Raw genomic sequence first — 21575 nt, forward strand, 5'->3', positions numbered from 1 at the left:
TTAAGACTACAGGCAACTGAACAGAGGGGGGCTCCTCTCCCGCTCTGCAGTGATTGTGTTTATAACTAAGGTAGCACTTCTGGCATCTTGGTGCCTTTGATATGAATCCTTGGGGCCAAAGATTGCTCTGCCTCCAGCAGCAGCAAGAAAGACACGTCCACATGCACCCACGGACCTGACATACAATCACACATCAGTTCATGAGGAGGACACATTCTGAGAGCCACCTCGGGTGCTACTGCTGTTGTAAGGCTATCAAAACATGTACCTACCCAACAGTACACGGTACCTCCTACTATAGCCCTAGGCCATATGGAAGAGCCTTTCTCCTCAATATACACCTGTGCAACATGGTGCTGTACTGAGTATGGCAGGCAATTGTGTTACAATACCAAGGAACTGTGTATCTAAGTACATATGAGCATTGAAAAGGTAGAGTAAAAGTACTAGATGAGAAGAATCATTCACAGCCATTATAATCTTACGGGACCATCATAATTGTTATTATGGGGCTTGCATGCAGCATCACATGGTCTCACTTGACTTTTTGTTCAAGTCTGGCACTCTACCACTTGAGCCACACCTCCATTTCTGAATTTTTGCTGGTTAATTGTTTTGTCTCAGAGCCGTCTATAGAGAAGTCCTCTGCTCTTCCTTGTCTGAGAGCAGAACAGAAGCACCTCAGATCACCCTCCTGGCCTATACCCAAGAGAAAGGGGTCCTGCCCAGAGAGGCCAGACGAACCTAATCCGGACACACAGGCCTGGCTAGCTTCCTCTCCTTCTATCAGTGATCACACACACACACACACACACACACACACACACTTACTCACTCACATAGATACATTACATCTGCCGGGCTGGCCTTGGACTTCTGTCTGTCCCGGCTTGACCCATGTTCAAGCACTGAGTACCTCAGCTAGGTCACCTCGGTCTGTCTTGCTCCTTTCACCTACTTCTTTGGCTGTGGGGTACCTGGTACTGGGTGTGTCCAGCTGCTGTTCTCCATTGTGCATGGCACCTGGCTCTTGGTGGGAGGTGGCTGGCCTGTCTCAGCAGGGCCAAATCGACGGTACTACATATCTGTGGTCTCTCAGAAGTCAATAACATGTTTGGGGATGTGATGAGGATGATTACTTAAATGCTTCCCGTGGTGAGATAAAAACAATTCTTAGAGTTAGCTGGGAACCTTTAGCATGTTGTAGTGCAGAAGAATGGGGGCAGAAGGTATGAGCGTGCCGTTTAATGTCGGAGAAGGAAATCAGAGTCTGGGAACCAGAGCTTTCCATCCTCCTCTCATTACAACAGAGGAGGAAGAGGATGTGTTAGATACAGAAGGCGTTCTGCACACTACCAGGTCAATTAATCACTCTTCTGCCTTTCAGTGACTGGTTGCATTATGATGTCCACCCCCCACAAAATAATGTGGACCTCCTAAATCACAGAAACTGAGACTGGGACATCTTTTAGGGAAAAACAGAGCTTTGCAGGTATGATTAAGGATCAGGGTGTGGGTAGATTACCTGATAATAGCTAAGGGGGTGGTCACTGTACTCACAAGGATCTTTCCATGTGAAACACAGAGGCAGGAAAGTCAGGGACAGAGATTTGGAGGTGCTCTACTGCTGCTCGGGAAGGAAGGGAGGCAAAGGCCATGAGCCAAATTGCAGGCAGGCTGTAGACAGACACACCGGGACAGTCAAGCAAAGACGTTATCTCCTGGAGTCTCCAGGAGATTTTTACCCCAGTGAGATCCACTGCAGACTTCTGACCCTCAAAACTGTAAGATCATATAGATCCTGGTACTTTCTGACCACATAGTTGGTGGCTAACTTGTTACAGCAGTGAGGGAGAGACATCATTCAGGGAGGAAAAGAGTGTGGCCACCGTGTTGCTCCTTAATGAAATCCTGCTCTAGAGTTCAGTGTGTTTCCTCACTTGAAAACAAAGAATTGTAAGAGTGCCTGGCAGTTGTAAAGATGGGCCGCCATTTACACATCATTTACCTGCCATCCGGGTATCCCAACCATATGTCACCTACATGCCACTCATTTGCATATAATTTACATATCACTACCTGTTCTCAATCACCCAGGTGATTCATATAATGAATGTGGGAGGATATGTGTAAGTTCTATGCATGTATGGTGTCATTTTATACGAGGGACTTGAGCATTTGTGAAGGTTTGTATTTCTAAGAGTCTTGAAACCAATCCCTCATGTACATGAAGAGACAACCGTATAAATACAAAATGCATACATGTGCACAGGATATGTAACGTTGACATGGGCATGTATGTGGGAGGTAGTAAGTGCTTTGGGCAAAAGTAAATCAAGGAGGAAAACAATTGGGGTAAGGACCTAAAAAAGTGAGAATGTAATTTTAGCTGGGAGGTGAAAGGAGGTCTTTGCTGTAGTGTAAATAAGGGGGACACGTGATCTATAGAGACACTAGTAAGTGCAAAGGCCCTGACACAAGGCTGCATTTGCCCCAGGGGGTAGGAGCAGTGTAACTGAGGGGGGAGAGAAAGGAGTCGGTTCAGATTGCTGGAGGTTAGCTCATCTAGCTATGCATGTACTATGGCTAGCGTTTGAATTTTATGTTGATTTGGGAAGGGGAGAGGTATTTTGATTTAAATTACAAATATAATCATAAATTTTACAAGAAAGCTTGTGTTTAAAATGGCCTCCTCAGCTACCCAGGAGGAGGCTGAGATCCGAGGATCCCAGTTCAAAGTCGTCCTGGGCAGAAAAGTCCCTGGGAGACTCTTATCTCCAACGAACTACTGAGAAAAGCTGGAGGAAGTAGCGCTGTGGCTCAAGCGGTAGAACACTAGCCGTGAGCACAAAGAGGCCGAGGGCCAGCACCCAGGCCCTGAGTTCAAGCCCTAAGACTGGTTAAAAAAAAAAAAAAGACTTTCTATTAGCCTCTGGAACTGCCTGGCTGCTCCTGCCCTGGGCTGGCGGCTTGCTGGCACTCCCCAGGAAAGACTGAGGTGCTGCCGTACAAAAGAAGGAACTGCAGAGCGGGCAGGGTGTCCGGATCCTACCAGAGCTGACCCAGGCCTAGCTGATTTGCTGCTCTGACTGCAAAAATGGCAGCCCAAACCCTATCAGTTCTTTTGTCCACATCCCATTCCTGAGACCAGGCGGAATATGGCACCGGGCATTCCCGAACGTGCGGCTTGCGGAACTCCTCTTTCTGTATACAACTAGACGCTTACCCACACCTTTCCCGGTTGCCTCCCAACGCAGATCCTGGGACGGTGAATACTCCCTGCCCACACCCACTTGGATGATTGGATGATTGCCTATGCTGGCTTAATGTGAATGAATGCCTACAATTTTGCACCTGCTTATAAGATGTTTGTATTTTCAGTCTGCAAGACTAGAGGAAGAGCAACGAAGATGAGTTCTTTCTCTTACACACGTTTGTTTGTTTGTTTGTTTGTTTGTTTGTTTTGTTGGTCAGGGGACTTAACTCTGGGCCTGGGCACTGTCCCTGAGCTCTTCATGTCAAGGCTGGTGCTTTACCATTTTGAGCCACAGTGCTACTTTTGGTTTTCTGGTGGTTAACTGGAGATAAGAGTCTCATGGACTTTCCTGGCTTTGAACCATGAGCCTCAGATCTTAGCCTCCTGAGTAGCTAGGATTACAGGCATGAGCCACTGGCACTAAGATTTTTTCATTCCAAAAATCTTCGCTCTGCATATGTTGCATGCTGGGTAATTTCCCATGGGTCACTACTTGTAGCCCTCTTGTCTTTGAGTTGGAAGAGCAACACATTGGCACATGGGGCCCCATTTCAGTGCAACTAAAATGGGGGCATTACTGTCTTCTCTCTCACCTGATTTGTCATTTCCTAGTTACACCTAAAGAGAGCAAAAATGCGCTCTCTTAAAAATTACTTGAGATATTCTGGATAAAACTGATTGAGGGTTCAAAAAAGAAATTTTCAGCATTTGACTTTATCTTCAAATTTCATCCTCTCCTCTCTCCCCATCCCTACTGTGGAAAATGAGACTTCCAAGTTAGAGAAGCTCCTTCTGGAGGACACATTATCACCAAATATGACTATTTATTGCCCCATAAAAATTCCATTTGAAAGCATTGTTAGGAGCATCATGTCCTGGTAGCGTACACAGAAGAGCAGGAACTGACCAGCCAGCATCGCTAAAGGAAAAGTACCAGCTAACAGGGCAAACGTCCAGCAGCTCTGCTTTGGACTCTAGACCCTTCTAGAACAAAGTCTAAACGGAATGCTGCAGTTTAATTCTGGAAATACCTCTAGGCAGCCGTGGGAGTGACTGTACAAGCCAAGGAGAATCTGAAAGGATGACTGCCGTGGGAAAGTGCTGGTCTGAAGGGAGGATTCGGAAGGAAAATGAAGGCGAATGGAGAGCTTTCGTTCACCTGTCTTTCCAGCAGTTTCGCACTGGGCTCACTGGGCAGCACTCGACTGCACGTCAGGCTCGGCTGCCTTCCTCTTTCCGCTTCTGGGCCCTGAAAGGTGTGAGCTGAAGTGATAGAGGTCCTCAGAGAGCTACTGAGCTGCTGGGTGGGTCACAGTATATGTGTGTGTATGCACGTGTGTGTGTGCGCGCGCACACACACAATGCTGGCCACACCAAGAGTGGTGCAGGGCTCCTTCTGACCCTGAGCTTCCTTTAACTTTGGAATTTGGGCTAATCTCAATTCCTGTTCCTTAATACAGTGTTCTCTCTACCCTCCTCCCTGTTTCTCTCTCCTCTTCCCCCCCTTTCTTTCCTTTGTCCTTTTCCTTTTGGGACTTCTTTATTTCCTCTTACAAAATGTTAGGCTTTAGAAATATTTCAAAAAGAACAAAGATAGTGAGACAGCCCATATCCTCAAGTCACTATCTCCTCCCCAGCCCAAATGGAGTAGATTTTCTAGATCTTTAGATGAATTGTATTTGTGTCTACCTCTGGACTGCTGGTGTTCCACCGACCTGTAGTACTCCTAGCCTTCGTTACTTTCTCCATTCCAGCAATTACCTCCCTCCTCCCACAACCCCTCATATAGTATCCCTGTCCCAAGTACTTCTCTCAAGTTTTATCATCATGGATATTATCACCCCCTCTCCTCCATTTCATATACTTTAGAACAGCTCTTTTGCTACTTAAGTCTTTGACAGGCATCTTACAAAGTCCTTGAAGAAAGTAAGACCAGACATCTGTGGTAGCACACCCTTGTCATCCTCGCTATAGCTACTTCGGAGGTGAGACTGGGAAAACTTGAGACCAGCCTAGGCAAAAAGGCAGCAAGATTTCATCTCAACAAATAAGCTAGGGGTCAGGGTGCATACCTGAGATTCCAGCTACACGGGGCACACAGGCAGATGGACCCCGGTCCAAAGCTGATGCAGGCAAAAAAAAAAAAAAAAAAAAGAGAACCAATCCGAAAAATAAGCTCAAACTAAAAGAGTGGGAGGCATGACTCAAGTTGTAGGGCAACTGCCTACCAGGTATAAGGGCCTGAGTTCAAAACTCCAGTACTGCCAACAACAAAATCACAATAGCAAAATGTGCTAAAAAAACAGGTAAAATGTTGAGTAAACAGTCAAGAAACCCCGTGTGGAAAAATATGTCACTGTACATGAAGGTTCTACATTATGGCGTATTCTTAAGGTGGGGGCTCAGCGATAGAGCCCTTGACTGGCCTGCACAAGGCTCTGGGTTTGATCTCAGTTACGATCACATTTTTTTCCTTAGTATCTTAGTGTTAGAAAGCGTCTCTTAAAATGCAATCACTTGAGCAGATTACTTAATCAAATTATTCAGTTATTCCATAAAAAACAAAAGAACTGTGAAGAAGTCTGGACCACCACATCGCTTCATTGGAACGCAATTGGTTGTCAAAGCCTAGCAAGGTCACTCCTTTGATGGTTCTCTCCCGCCTTCCCCAAGCCCACAGACGTCCTCGAGCTGCTTCCACACGTCACACACCACACACGCGCTCTGAGGACAGCGACTGTGCTCCCCCAGAAAGGGATGGCTTTGATCAAGATGTGCTAGGCTTGTAGACTGATTTGTGGAACTGAACATCCTTTGAAAGGTAATAAAAAAAATAAGTAAAAAAGTCAGTGAAATAAAGTATGATGAAAAACAATAAACAAATACACACACACACACACACACACACACACACACACCCCAGATGAAATCAGACTAGCCTGCAACTGGCACTTTTCTCTTTGCATTTCAGAATTACTTTTCAGGAACCAAACCAATCTCGGCAATTTTTATTTTTCTGGCACAGGGTCTTGAACTCAGTGCCGTACCTCCAACAAAGCAAAGCGAGGATGTGGAGGTCGATCCCACTACCTCTCCTGTGCTACGCAAACAAGCACTCTACCATTTGAGCTAAGCCCCCACTGACAATCTTTTTTTAATACTCTGATAAAGTGCATTGCACAGAGTCCAATTCAAGGATGTTTATATATATATATGATATCCATTTTCATTTGTGTCATCTTGTCAGTTTTTAAGAATATTCCACCATGGGCCAGAGTAGTCCTCAGTACTGTACATCTCAGCCTACGCTTGGCTCTCAAAATTAAAAAAAAATACTTAAGCATTTCCTTTTGAAAACACGAAACAGCCCCCCCTGGACGCTCAAATCATTGGCCCTAACAAGCCCTTCTTATCTAAACATACTTTCCCAGTGCAATCAGACCCACGGGTAGCTTGCCTTCTCACCCGGGGCCATCCGGAAATACTGGCGGGGAGCGAAAAGGCTCAAGCGTGCTGCGGTTTCTCGATCTTCAATGTTAGGCTTGTGACTTTTCTTCTTCTTTTGCTACTCCTTTACAAACAGTGTTCCATTGCCTCCCCAACTGATATCCCCCAAAGAGGGGGCCAGATGAGCAGGGGGTTCTCCCTGTTCTCTGGTCCAGGGCAGACACCAGCACAGCATGGGGTACCCCCCGGAGGGCTTTGGAACTCCCTCCCAGGGGCAGGACACCGCTGCTCCATGGAGCAGGGAGCCAGCCAGCTGGCTTCGGAGCCTGGCTGCAGACACGGGCTGGGAAGGATAGCAATGGAGAGGAAAGAGACAGAAAGCCGTGGCCCTCACCTGTGGTGTCAGTGTTCTGCTCTCTGTCCTGCGGCCGGGATGGTGGGGACAGTGGTCTCGGCCATGAAGGCCACCTGCCTTGTTGGATGGCCGAGATCCCATGGGCGCCTGTCAGCAGCACTATAAATAAGGTGCGCCTAGAACACTGGCCGGGCCCAGGAGATAAGATCCCAGCCCTAGCTCCTGCATGCCTTTTAAGGTCTCCCCACGCAAGGAGCTTCGGGCTCCAGATGGGAAGGGGCTGCTGCGTCCCCATTTAGCCGGCCTCAAGGACATCCCAGGCCTCACGCATGCTCAATCAAGCCACAGAGCAGCCACAGAAGGGGGGAAGGCCACCAAGGCCAGCAAGGAAATGTCACCTTGCCAAAGGCGGGCAGTGTGTGGGGGGGATGGAGCCTGGCCATGGCTGAGGGCACGTCTCACCGCCACTGGAGGCCTCCGTGGGCGAGGAACGCCAGAGCTTGGCTGCATGGCTCTCTAGCACTGCTTCTTGGGAAATACTTGCTGACCTTTTTCTCCCTGGCTTAAGAGGATGAGGCTTTTTTGCTTGGTTGTGGATTCTAGAGAGCTCTGAAAGATCCAGGGGTTCGGTCACTGCCAGGCGCATGGAGCACGTTTACGCCCCCCCCCCCCCCCGCCCCATTATACACACGATGGTAGAGTTCCACCAGCCACACATGGTTTTCTTTATGGCTTGAAAACAAACCTCACTGGGGCCTTTCTCCAGCCATACACTGGAAGAAGAAAGAGCAGACCTGGCTCCAGATTGCTCCCGGGATTTCCTGCCCATGGAAGTGCTGAAAAAGCAACTCATACTACCCCTCCCACAATCATCCAGGCCTGGGAATTCACCCCAAGGGAAAAAATGGATGTGAGCAGAGGTAGCGCCAAGGACAACGCTTGCAGATCTTCTTTTGTAATTAGGGGAAGTTGGGAGTAACTTCAGTGCCGAGGAAGAGCTGACTGACTCAATAATGTATGGGAGGGAAGCATGTTTTCATTCCATCGTTCTGGGTTTTCTTGGACGGGCTACAAGTTGAATTGACATTAGACAGATAATAGAAGGAAAACCATCTCAGTTATTTGCTTGTGCGCTAGGGCAGAGAGGCTGGAAGAGGGTTGGACGATGGAATCTCATCCCGGGCTTCCTGAGCTACAGAAAGAAAGGGGGAAGGGTCTCTGGGGTGGTGTTGACAAGTATGGGGGCAGCAAAGGATAGTGGATAAAGGTTGTCTTATCATGCATCTGTCTCCCAGATAAAGAAAGGTGCCTGTGAGCTGGAAGGCCACTGTGGGTGGCACATACCTGTAGTCCTAGCTACTAGGAGATTAAGATCTGAGAATCTGGGTTCAAAGCCAGCCGGGGGGGGGGGGGGTACCAAACATAAGGGCTTGAACTCAGGGCTGGGGTGCTGCCCCTAAGCTTTTGTGTTCAAAGCTAAGCCCTACCACTTGGGACAGCCTTCACATGCAGCTGATTTTTTTTTTTTAAGTTAACTGGAGACAAGAGCCTCACAAACTTTCTTGCTTGGACTAACTTTGAACTATGATCCTCGGGTATCAGCCTCCTGAGTAGCTAGGATTACAGGCATGAGCCACCGGAGCCTGGCTCCCTGAGATTCCTATCTTTGATTAACTAGCAAAAAGTCAGCAATGGAGGTGTGGCTTAAGTGGTAAAGCTGCATGCAGCCTTGAGTAAAAAAGCCAAGCAAAACTGTAAGGCCTTGAGTTCAAGCTCAGTACTGGTGTGCATGTGTGTGTGCGCACACATACACGCACACATAAAATAAAGAGAAAGGAAGGAGGAAGGAAGGAAAGAAGGAAGAAGGTAAGGAATGAGAGAAGGAACGGAGAGAGTAAGGGAGGGAGGGAAGGAGGGAGGGAGGGAGGGAAGGAGGGAGGGAGGAAGGGAGGGAGGGAGGGAAGGAGGGAGGGAGGAAGGGAGGGAGGGAGGGAGGAAAGAAGAAGTGTGCCTTGGAACGCTTTATCTACAGGTCCTCTTTATCTACAGGTTTCACATCTTGGGTTCACACAACTGTAGACTTAAGGTATTACTAAAAAAATAACATCTCTGCCAAAGTCATGTATAGACATTTGTCTTGTCAGGATCCTTAAGTAATATGGAGATGGTTTAAAGTGTACAAGAGGTTGCAACACCATACCATCCTACAGAAGGGACCTGAGCACCTGCAGATCCTGCCGTCTCCGAGGGTCCTGGAACTGATGGCTTTGGGGGATGTGAACTGAATCTTATTCATGCAGAATTCCCTTTATAAACATACATTACAAAAGAATAGCTTTTCAGAGTTGTCTGGGACATGGAAGGTTCTCGGAGCCAGCTCAAAATATGCCAAAGAAGGGTATTTTGTAAGTCCTGAGCACCAACAATGAAGCACAGAGTTTCCTAAGGGGACACACTCTACAACCTTTAGAAATATCACAGAAGAATGATGTCATAGAAACAATGTGTGTTGCACCAGTCATAAAAACACAGCCCACTCTATGGGGCAGTGTATAACAGGTAGTTACTACACATAGGATTTCCTCGGAGAGGCCAAACACCAAGTATGAAGAGGTGCTGACGGATGGAGAGTGGATATGATTTTCCTTTTTTGGCTTATACACAATCTCTAAATCGCTTACAAGAGCCTAGTATTACATTTGTAAGAAAACTATCTTTATTGAAAATCTAAGTTTACATTTCTTCCATTTGAAAGAAAACTATCTTTATTGAAAATCAAAGTTTTGGACGTAGAGGAATTGCCCAAGGTTAGAATACTTGCCTAATATGGAGGCTTTGACTTCAAACCTCAGGGCAAGTTCTTGAGAATCAGAAGACAACTTCCTTTATTTCTGCACTAATCTACATTTATTTATTTTAGGATTACAGAATTGTTTGGGATCTCCTCAGTCTTGGGGAAAATTTATGTGGGGTCAGCAGCTTTTTTTTTTAATGCAAGTATCAATGATATGAATATGATGTAGCTGTGCCTATAGAAACTTCCAGGCAAAAAATAGAAAGAAAGAAAGGGAAGGAGGGAGAGAGGAAGGGAGGAGAAGAAAGGGAGGAGGAAGGGAACATCAAGAGAAAGAAAGAACAGGCAAAAACTTCTTGAGTTTTTTTTTTTAATAATAGCCATCATTATTTCTGTCACTTCAGGTTATTTGTATCTGACCTACCACATCCCAATTTGTGCTCTGGTCAGGACATAGCAAAGCACGTAAGTCACAATTTATTAAGGGATATGTTCTGATGGTGATTTCGTGGTTTTGACTTAACTTCTATAATGACTCCCTTGAAGACAGTACTCACCCACACTGCTACCTGAACCTAAGGAGAGGCTTCCCTTCCCCAAATGTGGCTCTTGGGATTGCTAGTGTGGAGAGTCCTATACCCTTTCTGTGCACACAGGTGCTAGCCTGGAGCTTCCTCCCTGTGAGGAAAACACAGTGGAAATCATCAAACGAGGGAGTTTTTGTGTCCGATGGCTGTTGTGGAGTTGGCCTTGTAACGTTCCCAGCTCGGAGTCCTCAGCTCTCAGGAGGATTCTTTTCCATATGAGGTGTCAAAGCCTGTTTGGGCCTGTTTTAATATTTCGCGGTGTTGCCTCTGGCTTCCAGCCTCTAAGTTCAGTCAGATGATTTCAGTCTTCCTTCACGGGGCAGTCAGAGCTCAGAAAGCCTTGCCAAAAAGTGAGGTCCTCAGAAGCAAAGTCCCTGACCTCTCCCTGACATTTCCCTGACCTTTTCCTACTCTTCTATCTCTCACTCCTCATCCACTCCACAGACAAGCCCTGAAACAGGGATTCCTCATCCCCATGGGTGGTAATCCAAACCAGAACCCCCTTTCCCTAAGTCTAGCCATAAAACCTGAAAAGCCATACTGTAATTTCCCCTGCCTTTCCAGGTAATAGGTGTCCATACAGAAACCCTCTGAATGAAGGGAAGAAGGGATTTTAATATACTGTTAGTAGGCATGTACATTAATGCAACAACTATGGAAATCAGTGTGGAGATTCCTCAAAAAACTAAAGATAGAACCAGCAATACTATTCTTGGACATTTATCTGAAGGATTATAAGACCAGATTCAATAAAGGTCTATTGCTGCACTATTCACAATAGTCAAGTTATAGAAACAGCCTAGATATTCTACAACTGATAAATGTACACACACACACACACACACACACACACAATGAAACTTTATTCATCCATCAGAAGAAAGAAATTATGTCATTTACAGGGAAATGGATGTATCTGGAAAAAAAATTCAGTGAAGTAAGCCAGGCCCAGAAAGACAAAGGGTGCATATTTTCTCTCATATGTCAATCTTAGATCCAATACATAACATTTCATGTAAACACACGCTGGGTTATATGCATGTATACACATGATCAAGCATATACTAAAGTATATGTGAGAGTAAAACTCTATGATGTAACCCCTTTGAATAATGAACAGTTTTACAAAATGAGTATCAGGAAGCTATAACATGTTTTGAATAGGAGGGGTAGTAAGAGGTAGGGTAGATAAATAGAAAAGAGAATGAGGACCAAGTATTGTCATGTTATTCAATGTATACTTGTGAAAAAGTAAGCGGGAAACTTGATGTGACTGGTGGGGGAGGGGAGGGTGAAGGGGTAACTTTGATCAAGGTGCACTGTACACACAAAATGGACATGCTAAGCTGTAATTCCTGTGTACAAGTATTTGAAGATAAAACTAATAAATTCTCTGACCTACCTTGTCTGATAGGAGATCACGAAACTCCCAGTTCAGAAGGAGAAGAGGAGTGCTATGCAGTGGCCAGGAAGAACCTGACAGCCAGGCCTAGCAGGGCTTCCCTCCTTACTTCCGAGAACATAGATTCCTTTGTTCCATTCCATTTCCATATGGCTTTCCTTGGTTCACCCACCTAAGCAGAATAATAGTGTACCCTGGGCCTCTGAGTTTTCATATCATGTCAAATTGATCAAGTACATCTATATGCTTTTCTCTTATTTATCTTTTGTTTGGACAAATATTGGCCAGAGTGGACAGAAGAAAGGACAATCCTTTTTCATTCCTTAATATCCCTTAGCAGTAGGGACTTCGGGCCGGAGGTCAGTCTGGACCCCAGCTGGAGTTTTCTGAAGGAAGGCAGAGATGGGAACTGAGGAACTCTGAGCAAGGGCTTCTCTTGGGGGAAGGTGGGCTTGTGCTCACATACGGAGCCCCAGCCTCAGCCTCACTGAGGTACTGAGTGAGGGATTTACCCGAAAGGCTATAGTGGCTCAAGTACAGGGGAAAAATAATGTGCTATCTACCCTCGTTCAGTTCTTAACTTGGATCCTCTGGATCAAAAGACAAACTAGTAAGAGAATAGCAAGCAAAACTTTAATAATGTTGGGTCCTTTTCCATGCATAAGAAATGTCAGAGAGGTAAGCAGATGTTTAGAGAGAGTCTCAAAGAGAGAGTTGATATTTGGTGTTTTAAGGCCATTGACTCTTGAAACAAAGAAAGAAGCATACAAGGGAAATTCATTTATAAGGGGATGCTCAGAGAAAGCATGGAAAATGGCCGGCGGGGGGGCGGCGTTGAGTTTGGATGCTAAGGGGGAGGAACTTTAGATACTTTCCCTCATCCAGGGTCATGACTGACAAGAGATTAACAAGAGAAAAAATACAGGACATCAGAGTTTACATGGTACCAGACCCTTCTGAAATAAAGACCCCAAGGCTTAGGGGAAACTGTTTTTGTATGTGGGTTCTACCAAGCATGGAGAGTGTTTTAGAGATGAGATTGACCAGTAGGCAGCAGTGGTGCATGTCTATAATCCTAGTTACTGAGGAGGCTGAGATCTGAGCATCACAGTTCAAAATCCTAGACACACTTATCTCCAATTAGCCACCAAAAAGCTGTAAGTGAAGGTGTAGCTTAAGCAGTAGAGTGCCAATCCTGAATAAAAAGCGAAGGGACAGTGTCCAAACCCTGACTTCAAGCCCCAGTACAGTACTACAGAAAAAAAGGGTGGGTGGGGGGCTAGGAATGTGGTAGAGTGCTTGTCTAGTGTGCATGAAGCCCTGGGTTTGATTCCTTAGTACCACATAGACAGAAAAGGCCAGAAGTAACACTGTGGCTTATGTAGTAGACTGCTAGCCTTGAGCAAAAGCAGCTCAGGGACAGAGCCCAGGCCCTGAGTTCAAGGCCCAGGACTGGCCAAAAGAAAAAAAAAGGAAAGGAAAGAAAGAAAGAAAGAGAGAAAGAGAGAGAGAAAGAAAGGAAGGAAGGACGAAAGGACGAGAGAAAGAAAAGAAAGAGAAAGGTAGGAGATTGACCAAGAGTTTACTGACTGGGGGAAATCCAGCCTGGCCTGTCAGTCCAGATTCTTCCAGGTCCCTCCCTGGGGCATTCTTTTGTCCTGTGCGTGGGGCAGGACCCTTCTGGAATAGGGGTCTTGATAGTCTCTTACTAGGGAAGGTGTATCATAGAATTTCTTTACGGCATGTCTAAGATGGTTAAGTGTGTATGAATGGGTGGGTGTGGAATGAGAGCAATAATTTCACGCTTCATGGTTGGTTTGGGGGGTAAAGAAGTTCTTCTGGTTCCTGTGACCTGCCTTAGGGAAGAGAGATATTAGTTTCTACCACTTGCCTGGAGGGGAGAAAGGGGGGCTGGGGAAGTTGAGAACGATTGCTCTTTGAGGCTTCTTCTGAGGCCCAGAGTGCCGGGCTTTGCAGCCCTGTTCCCCGAGTCCCAGAAACGAATAAGCACGTGGTGATTTCCTCGCACTCGGCCGCATAGCCTCGGGGGAGTGAGTGGGAGGTGACAGCCCCAGGGCGGAGGGATTCTGACTGCTCCCACTCCATCCTGACAGCATCTGCTGGCAGGATGAAAGCCTCCGTGCTCAGGACCTGCTGTGCCAGAGAGAAGCGGTCACTAACATGGCACATGCTCAACTCTCACATCACAGTGGCAGGCAGATTCTCTTGGATGGCATTTCCAGAACTCGGAGACCAACGTCACAAGACAGGTAGGTCTGGAATCAGCACCTTTGAACTTGGGAAATGCGTATATGAAAGGACACTACAACAATATAGGTTAGAAATCTTAACTGGCTCTATTTTGGATCAGTATGGAACCAACACTTCATTCCAGGAAGGAGACAGGGAGACAGAAACATGAGTAAAAGAGTTGAGTCTGACACCAGGTCACCTTATTTTTTTCATGTAAGGATTAAGAGAACATTAATTGTCATGCCAATTTGGAAAAATTGGTGAACTTTTGAATCTTGATCTCTCATTAGGTCAGATAAGCAGCTTCCTTTCAGTTGGGTGATGGAGCTTTTAGCTTGGGTGACACCATTTTGGTTTTTGGTCTGTACAGGGATTTAGTCCAACACAATGGTCTCCCGTACTTAATTTGAATTTAATAGTCTTGAATCCTCCACAGGAACTAGACTTTTCAGGCACAAAGACAAAGAGCTTACAGACCAGGGTGGCCATGAGCTCCCACAGTAAATCCTCAGCTACCAGCATGGACTAGGGACAGCCCCCCGATAGCCCACCATGGCTGTGCATGCAGACAGACCTGTGGGGTTGTGAAATTCCTTTGTTCACCACTTTGCTCAGCACTGTTCTCTGAGCACTGAACAGGACCATGAAGCCTCAGTCCTAAGCCAGCTGGGAACGCTTTACTCAACTCCAGAACTATCTGCAGGCATTGCCCAGGGTCTCACCTGTCTCTGAGCCCATTTCTTCCCAGGTCACTGTAGATACCATTCAGCACCGCAGCTGTCACTGTCATCTTGGAGGAAGTCATGTTCACTATTGCTCCTGGCTCTCAGGTAGGAAGCCTTAACTTTCTGGTTCTGTGGTCCCAGAGTCTGCCAGAGCTGAGCTGTGGAGAAAAACATGATGGACTGCCTGGTCCAGTCACTGGATGAGGGAGACACTGGACATCCTCCAAGTGCTGGGCCCCCTGTAAGCCTGCTAGGTGGAGTTGCAGCTTCTCATCCAGGCTGAAGGCCAGTAGGGTGCATATTTCTCCCCTTGATTGCTGCTGAGGATGCCCTCTTCCAAGTTCTCTTGTGGGAAAGACTGATGCACACAGTCCCTGGGTAGAGGGCATTTTTCTCCTCTGTTAGGGCTCAGAAAAATGATTCTTCCGAGTATGGCTTTGGCAGACGGAGTGCTTTGAACTCTTCTCACCTTTTGAACTCCCATCTCTGACCCCTGATTCTTCCCTAGACTATGTCACAGAAATTGAAATTTCTCTTCCCCAAGTTCGATTCTTAACCTTAGAATCCCCCTCTCCCAAAGTAATCCATATGCCCTTGAAAGCCTCTCTTTTTCTTCTTCCTTCTCCTCGAAGACCTCTATTCCAGAGGGGTCCTGCCCCATACCTGGGAGGAAGGAGAGCTGCTGGAGGGGCCAGGAGGAATCGGAACTGGTAGGTCTGGCTGGCTTCTCCCTCAGTCTGTTCCCATTACCTGACACCCTTTTGCCCAAGCCTTATGGAAACTAAACCTAAAATCAGATGTTTTTCCCTAGGGCTTTGGGTCTTCATTTCTGAAGAGTCTTGTGTCATGAAAGATATTGCTTAAATTAATTTGTTGTTCTCTTGTTCAGATGTGTTTTGTTGTTATCATTGTTGTCGTGGATCCCATTTTTACTCCTATACTTCCCCTCTGAATGGGTGTGAAGGAGATTCTGTGACTTGGGAAGCCGAGTTTACTAGTGAAGCCAGAGAAGGAAGGTAAAGCAGTGTGGGGCTGGAAATCCAGGGGGAACAAGAAAGAATGGCGTGGAACGCATCCACTTTTGCCAGCGGAGAAGAGAAAGGAACTCGGAGAGCTGTATTTCTTGGACTAGGAAGATGCAGAAGCACTGTGACTTTGGGGAAGGAGGGTGAGTAGCTATGGAATGTGTCGCCCCTAAGGGGGCCACTGCAGAGACTGGGAGGACAACTCAGCTTCCTTCCATGTGAATGCCTTTCATGGCCTAACCACCCCATTTGCTAATACTGAAAGCTCTGAATAAACATTCCTTCCGCACGTTCCAGAACAATAAACAAGCAAGGACAGCTGCAGAAATGTCCAATGGTGTAAATCCATCCACAACAGTTCTGGGAAGTTTCAGTCTGAAAAAATAACACTACCATTTGTTGGTGTGACAGAATCCAGGCATGCTACTTTTGAACATGGCTTAGACCGATCTCACTTGGAGAGGGAATGAATCACGTAACCCTCTCAGGAAGCAAACGCAGTACTAACTGGAGCCTCAGTGTTATCTTAAACTGTCATACTGTTGGGCTCAGAAACGATGCTCCAAAGTGGAGGCCTCAGAAACGGCCTCAGAAGCAGACTTCCCCTTGACCTTCTGCTCTCTGGTCTCTTACCTTTCATTTTCCTCCAAGGCAAGCCATTCCTTTTATCCACAGAAACCAGAACACATCTCTCCAAAGACCTAAAAATATTGTTCTACACGTCCCCTGCCTTTCTGTGTAGAGGTTGTCCAAATTCTCTGTGCTGTTAGTAATGCATGAGTTCCACCACTGCAACAAGAATATAGACAGGCCCTCCTGAGTTCCCTGTCAGTCTATTTCAATGATCTTATATGCTTTCATACAATCACATCTTTACCTGGCTTTCTATATGCTTCATCGAACCTAAGCTTAAAAGTGGGTGGTTCACTTTGGGTGTTTGGGAATTCAATCTGAAGGTTCCTGTGGTACATCAAACTACGATGAATTTGTTATGCTTTCCTCTTGCTGTGATACTCAGCTTTTTGTCCCTTGACAAAATATCTGAGATAAGCAGCTAGGAACCAGGGTCCCAATATCCATTTCAAAGGCACACTCCACACTATTGTAATTTCTCCCCGGGAGTCTTCACCTCTAAATAGCACTACCAGCCTGAGAGCAATCCGTCAGTACTTGGGCTTCCTGGAAGACACTGAATACCCAAATCACAACATCATTAATTTCTTAACCTGGATTCTGTTGTGAGGTGTTGCGTGTGAACATTTTACGATGGACAAGAAAGAGGAACCATATGAATAATGCCCTCAAGGAGAGAGCAGCTGCCAATAGCTCACACTTGTATTCCTAGCTACTCAGCAGGCTGAGATCTGAGAGTTGTGGTTTGAAATCAGCCTGGACTGCAGAAGCTGAGAGACGAATCTTCAAATAACTAGCAAAATCTGGAAGTGGAGCTGTGGCTCAACTGATAGAATGCCATCTTTGAGCAAAAAAGCTAGCTAAGAGCCCCGGGCCTTGAGTTCAAACCCTAACTAACCCTAGCACAAGAAAGAAAAAAAAGGAGGAAGAGGATGAAGAAGACAAAAACAACTGAGTGTCCCTAAGGTTTCTGCACTTCAGATACTGTATATTTTATGTGTAATTTTGCTCCAAGTCATATGCTGACACTGGGTACTTTCGTTCTTTCTGTCATCAATCAAATCTACTCACAGAGTCTTCATCTATACCAGTTCACGGCTTGGTGATAATTTGCCTCAAGTTATGTGTATTCCAATAGTGACTAACATTTTCAGTCAAAAGGATGAAGTAATAGACAGTGATTGCTAAAACATAGTAGAATAGTAGAGAACTGAGAGAATCTTAGAGCAGACAGAATGCTTTCTTAGTCCTTGAATTTGTACATGAAATCATCCCCAGATATGCCCCACCTGCATAATGGGCTGTAACTACGGCAAATATTCTAAGTTATTTAAAATAGTCCTATAGTGAGATCACTGGGGAAAGGCCTAATCCCTGGGTACAGGGGGGTTAGAAGGGGGGCTGGGATTTCTGGAGTGAGATTCCTGGTTGTCTCCTACTCATGGGTATCAGAAAGCTCATGTGCTGCTGGGCTTCCGCTGGGCTTAGCCGATGTGAGGAACCGGGAGAGACTGGTATGCAGAAGGATTGAGGAACTTCCTCCAGGATTGAGGTAGGCGGGTTGTGTCCCTTTCAGGGAAGGCTGCAGCTTCATTCACAACCACCTCTCTCTCCTTGTCCCTAAGGCCTAGGGGGTAGGATGACTCCTATAGTTGTCAGATTTAAGGTCCTGTACGGTCCCTTGGTTTTTTTTTCTTTGAATGCTGACTGTACTTTTTTTTGGTTTAGTCCCACCTACAATCACCTGGGATAAGTGTGGCATTCATTTTCATAGTTAGACACTGCTATGGTTTAAATGTGTCCCCCAAAGTTCATGTGTTCTTTTAATACTTAATTTGCAATGAAACAGTGTCCGTAGGTCTGGGGAGATGATTAAGTCAGGATGGCTTTGTCTTCCTGAATGGACTGGCATCGTAAGAGTGGAGTTGTTACAAAATTGAAGCTAGCCTCCTCTTGCTTTTTGTCTTCTCGCTATGAAATGCCTTCACGATACATGATGCAGCAAGAAGCCCTTTACCAAGTGTGGTGTCACCATCTTGCACTTCTCAGCCTCTAAAATAATGAGCCGAATAAACTTCTATTGTTTATAGGTTCCCCACTCAGTGGTGTTCTGTTATAGCTGAGTAGAGCAGGCCAAGGGAACGCCTGTCTGAAGCAGAGGAATAGGCCTAGTGTGTTCAGAAGCAGGCTTAACCACACCCACCCTCTCCCTCTCCCACTCTCTTTGGGAGTGAAAAGGAGGTGACTGGATCTCTGAGGGGTGAGCACCCTGCCCTGCTCAGACAACACGATTGAACGGTACCATCTGGGGAGGCAATAGATAGCCTTGATTCAGGTGCAGAGTAAGTGAGGGTGCACTGGGGTCCCCCATTCATGCCAGGGAGAGATTTTTTTTTCCTACTGTGCTGGTGGAGTGATTGTCCAGAGTTCAAATGAAATGGTGTCAAGGGCAATAAAGAAATGGACATCTGGGCACCAGGGACTCATGCCTTGAATTCTAGCTACTCAGAAAGCTGAGATCTAAGGATTACCATGAAAGCCAACCTGAGCAAGGAAGTCTATGAGGCACTGATCTCAAATTAACCAGGTAAAAGGCAGTGGAGGTGTGGCTCAAGTGGTAGAGCACCATCTTTTAAACCATGCTCCAGATGCCACGCCGTGTCCCTTCGTGTCCCTTCTGTCAATGATGGCTATGTGGAACACACAGGATTTTGAAGGCAGAATAAGCTTCAGGAAGCGTTGCAAATGCTTGCCATCCATACTGTCACTCTTCGTTTGTTTAAGGAGACCAAGGGGATCTCCAATCTTCAGTGGCCTGGAGTCTGAAAACAACCGGAAGCCCGCCGGTGCGCAGGTGCGGCTTACCTTGCTGGGTCCCTCTTGTTTACCTGAGAGCCAGGGGTACCTCCAAGGAGCTGACGTCATAAGGGCAGAATGCTGGAACCAGAGATGCGTGGGAGAGATGGCTGTATCCAGGGCGACCGGGGGGGGGGGGTACCTGTTCCCCACTGAGCACACCCAGTGCCTCACATCTGCCCCCAGGACCGCCTTTGAGAAAGGAAGCGGACCTGGTGCCATGCTCGGCCTGAATTATTAGGCAGGGGAGGACTTGCCTTTCGTGGATGACTAAGATGCGGATTGGCTGCTTGTGTGAGAGCCAGTGCTCACTTACTCAGTCCCCCTCTGGGACCACATGGGTCAAGGATAAAGGGCAGCTCTCTGATTTCAAAAGACCCAACTGATTGTAAGGTGATATTGCTTTTGACTCATAATGCACTTACCAATGTTGCTTTCAAGTGGCCTAAATGTCCAGTCTTCAGGAAGAATTTTATTTCTTTTTTTTTTTTATTATAAGTCTACCTACACTTGGCCCCCTCTTTCCCTTCTGTAGTAGTACCTGAGTTTACACTCAGAGACTCTCACTTGCTTAGCTAGCACTCTGCCACTGAAGCCACATCTCCAGTTCTGTGGGTTATTTTGGAGATGGAATCTCATGGACTTTTTGCTCGGAGGCCACGCTGAACTTTGATCTCAGCCTCCTCAGCATCCAGGATTTCAGGTGTGAGCCACCAGCAGCAACTGGCCATTGTAACCATTTGAAATTTATAATTTGAGCCAGATGCTAGTGGCTCATGACTTCAATCCTAGCTACTCAGGAGGCTGAGATCCGCAGAGGATTCTCCGATCTTCAGATCTGAAATCCTCACATCTTTGTGCTTCAAAGCCAGCCCAGCTAGACAATTCCTTGAGACCATTATCTCCAATTAATCAGCAAGGAGCTGGAAGTGGGGCTGGGGTTCAAGTGCTAGAGTGTCAGCTTTGAGCAAAAAAAAAAAAAAGCAGAGGGACAGCACTTGGGCCTTGAGTTTAAGCCCCAGTACCAGCACACAAATACAAAATATATCGTTTGGAAGTAGTAAGTACCTTTATACCATTGTACAACCATGGACATATTTTATGTTATTTTCCCTATATACACTATCATCCTTTTCTAGAACTTTTTTTTTAACCTTTCCAAATGGAAACTCTGCCCCAATAAACTCTTACCCATTTGGTTTCCCCTCAGGCCCTAGGCAGCCCTTGCTGTTTAGAATTTGACTATTCTGTGTGTCTTCTTTAAGTCATATAGCATTTGTCCTTTGGTGATTGGCCCTGTTCACCTAGCAACAGTTCCTTAAGGCCCATCCATCTTAGTATGCACCAGAATTTCCTTCCTTTGACAGGCTGACTACTGTTCCCTTCCTTGCATATACTGCGTTTTGTTTATTCAGTCATCTTTCAATAGACACTTGGGCTCCCTAAGGAAAATATTTATTTTCTTTATAAAATAACTTGATATTCTTTAGCATAAAGAAGTATACGCATGATTTCAAGATCAGAAAAACTCAGCCTGTGAAGCTCAATTAGGAGAAACGTCAGAAGGATGGGTTGTATCTACAGCACAGCAGGTCAGTAGCTATGTGTACTAGTTTAGAAATGAGGGCAGTCAAGAAATATCACTTTCTTTGATTTTCTTTCTTTCTTTTTTTTTTTTTTTGCCTGTACTGGGGATTGAACTCAGAGCCTAGGGTTTGCTAGGCAACCACTCTGCCACTTGAGCCCCTGTTTCACTCTGCTTTCTTCATTCCTTAAGTCGTGGATATATTTAGGAATCATTATCTGGCCTGTTAATAGACACACTGCAGGATTCCTAAGACCACGTCCATAAGGAGATGCTTTATCTAATCTTGTTGATGAGGGCAGTCCTCTCTCACTGCTCACTGCAGGTAGGGCAGTAGACACTGGGGAGAAGCCCAGATTGGATGCTTCGGGAGTTCCTGGAGTTTGTGTCGTCTCTTCCTGCTTGGCCCCTGTCCACGTTGCACCCCTCCCCCTACCTCTTCTGCTCTGCATTGCCGGGTACAGGCCACCCCAGGCGCCTACCCTGAACTTGGTCCCTGGGGAAGCTTGTGGGTGAGGAAGGGAGAAGCAGGTGTTGCCCCTTCTCCCTGGTGGTGTCTCTGTGGGGTCCCCCTCCCACGCTCTGGCCCACTGGCAGTGACTTCCTCTTCACTTTCCCCGATTCAGCCCCTCCAGCTCATGTCCCCAGTTCCCAGCG

General features: G+C 46.3%; 1 protein-coding gene across 1 annotated transcript in view; it reads right to left on the bottom strand.

The window, feature by feature from the left end:
- Positions 1–7264, bottom strand: part of Fhl2 (four and a half LIM domains 2) — a 67081-nt gene extending 59817 nt beyond the window's left edge. The window contains exon 1 of the mRNA XM_048352479.1: positions 7098–7264. The gene's annotated coding sequence lies outside the window, so the exon portion shown is untranslated. The remainder of the gene's footprint in view (positions 1–7097) is intronic.
- Between the last annotated feature and the right edge of the window lie 14311 nt (positions 7265–21575).

Source organism: Perognathus longimembris, chromosome 8 (assembly GCF_023159225.1).
Source record: "Perognathus longimembris pacificus isolate PPM17 chromosome 8, ASM2315922v1, whole genome shotgun sequence".
Lineage (NCBI taxonomy): Eukaryota > Metazoa > Chordata > Mammalia > Rodentia > Heteromyidae > Perognathus > Perognathus longimembris.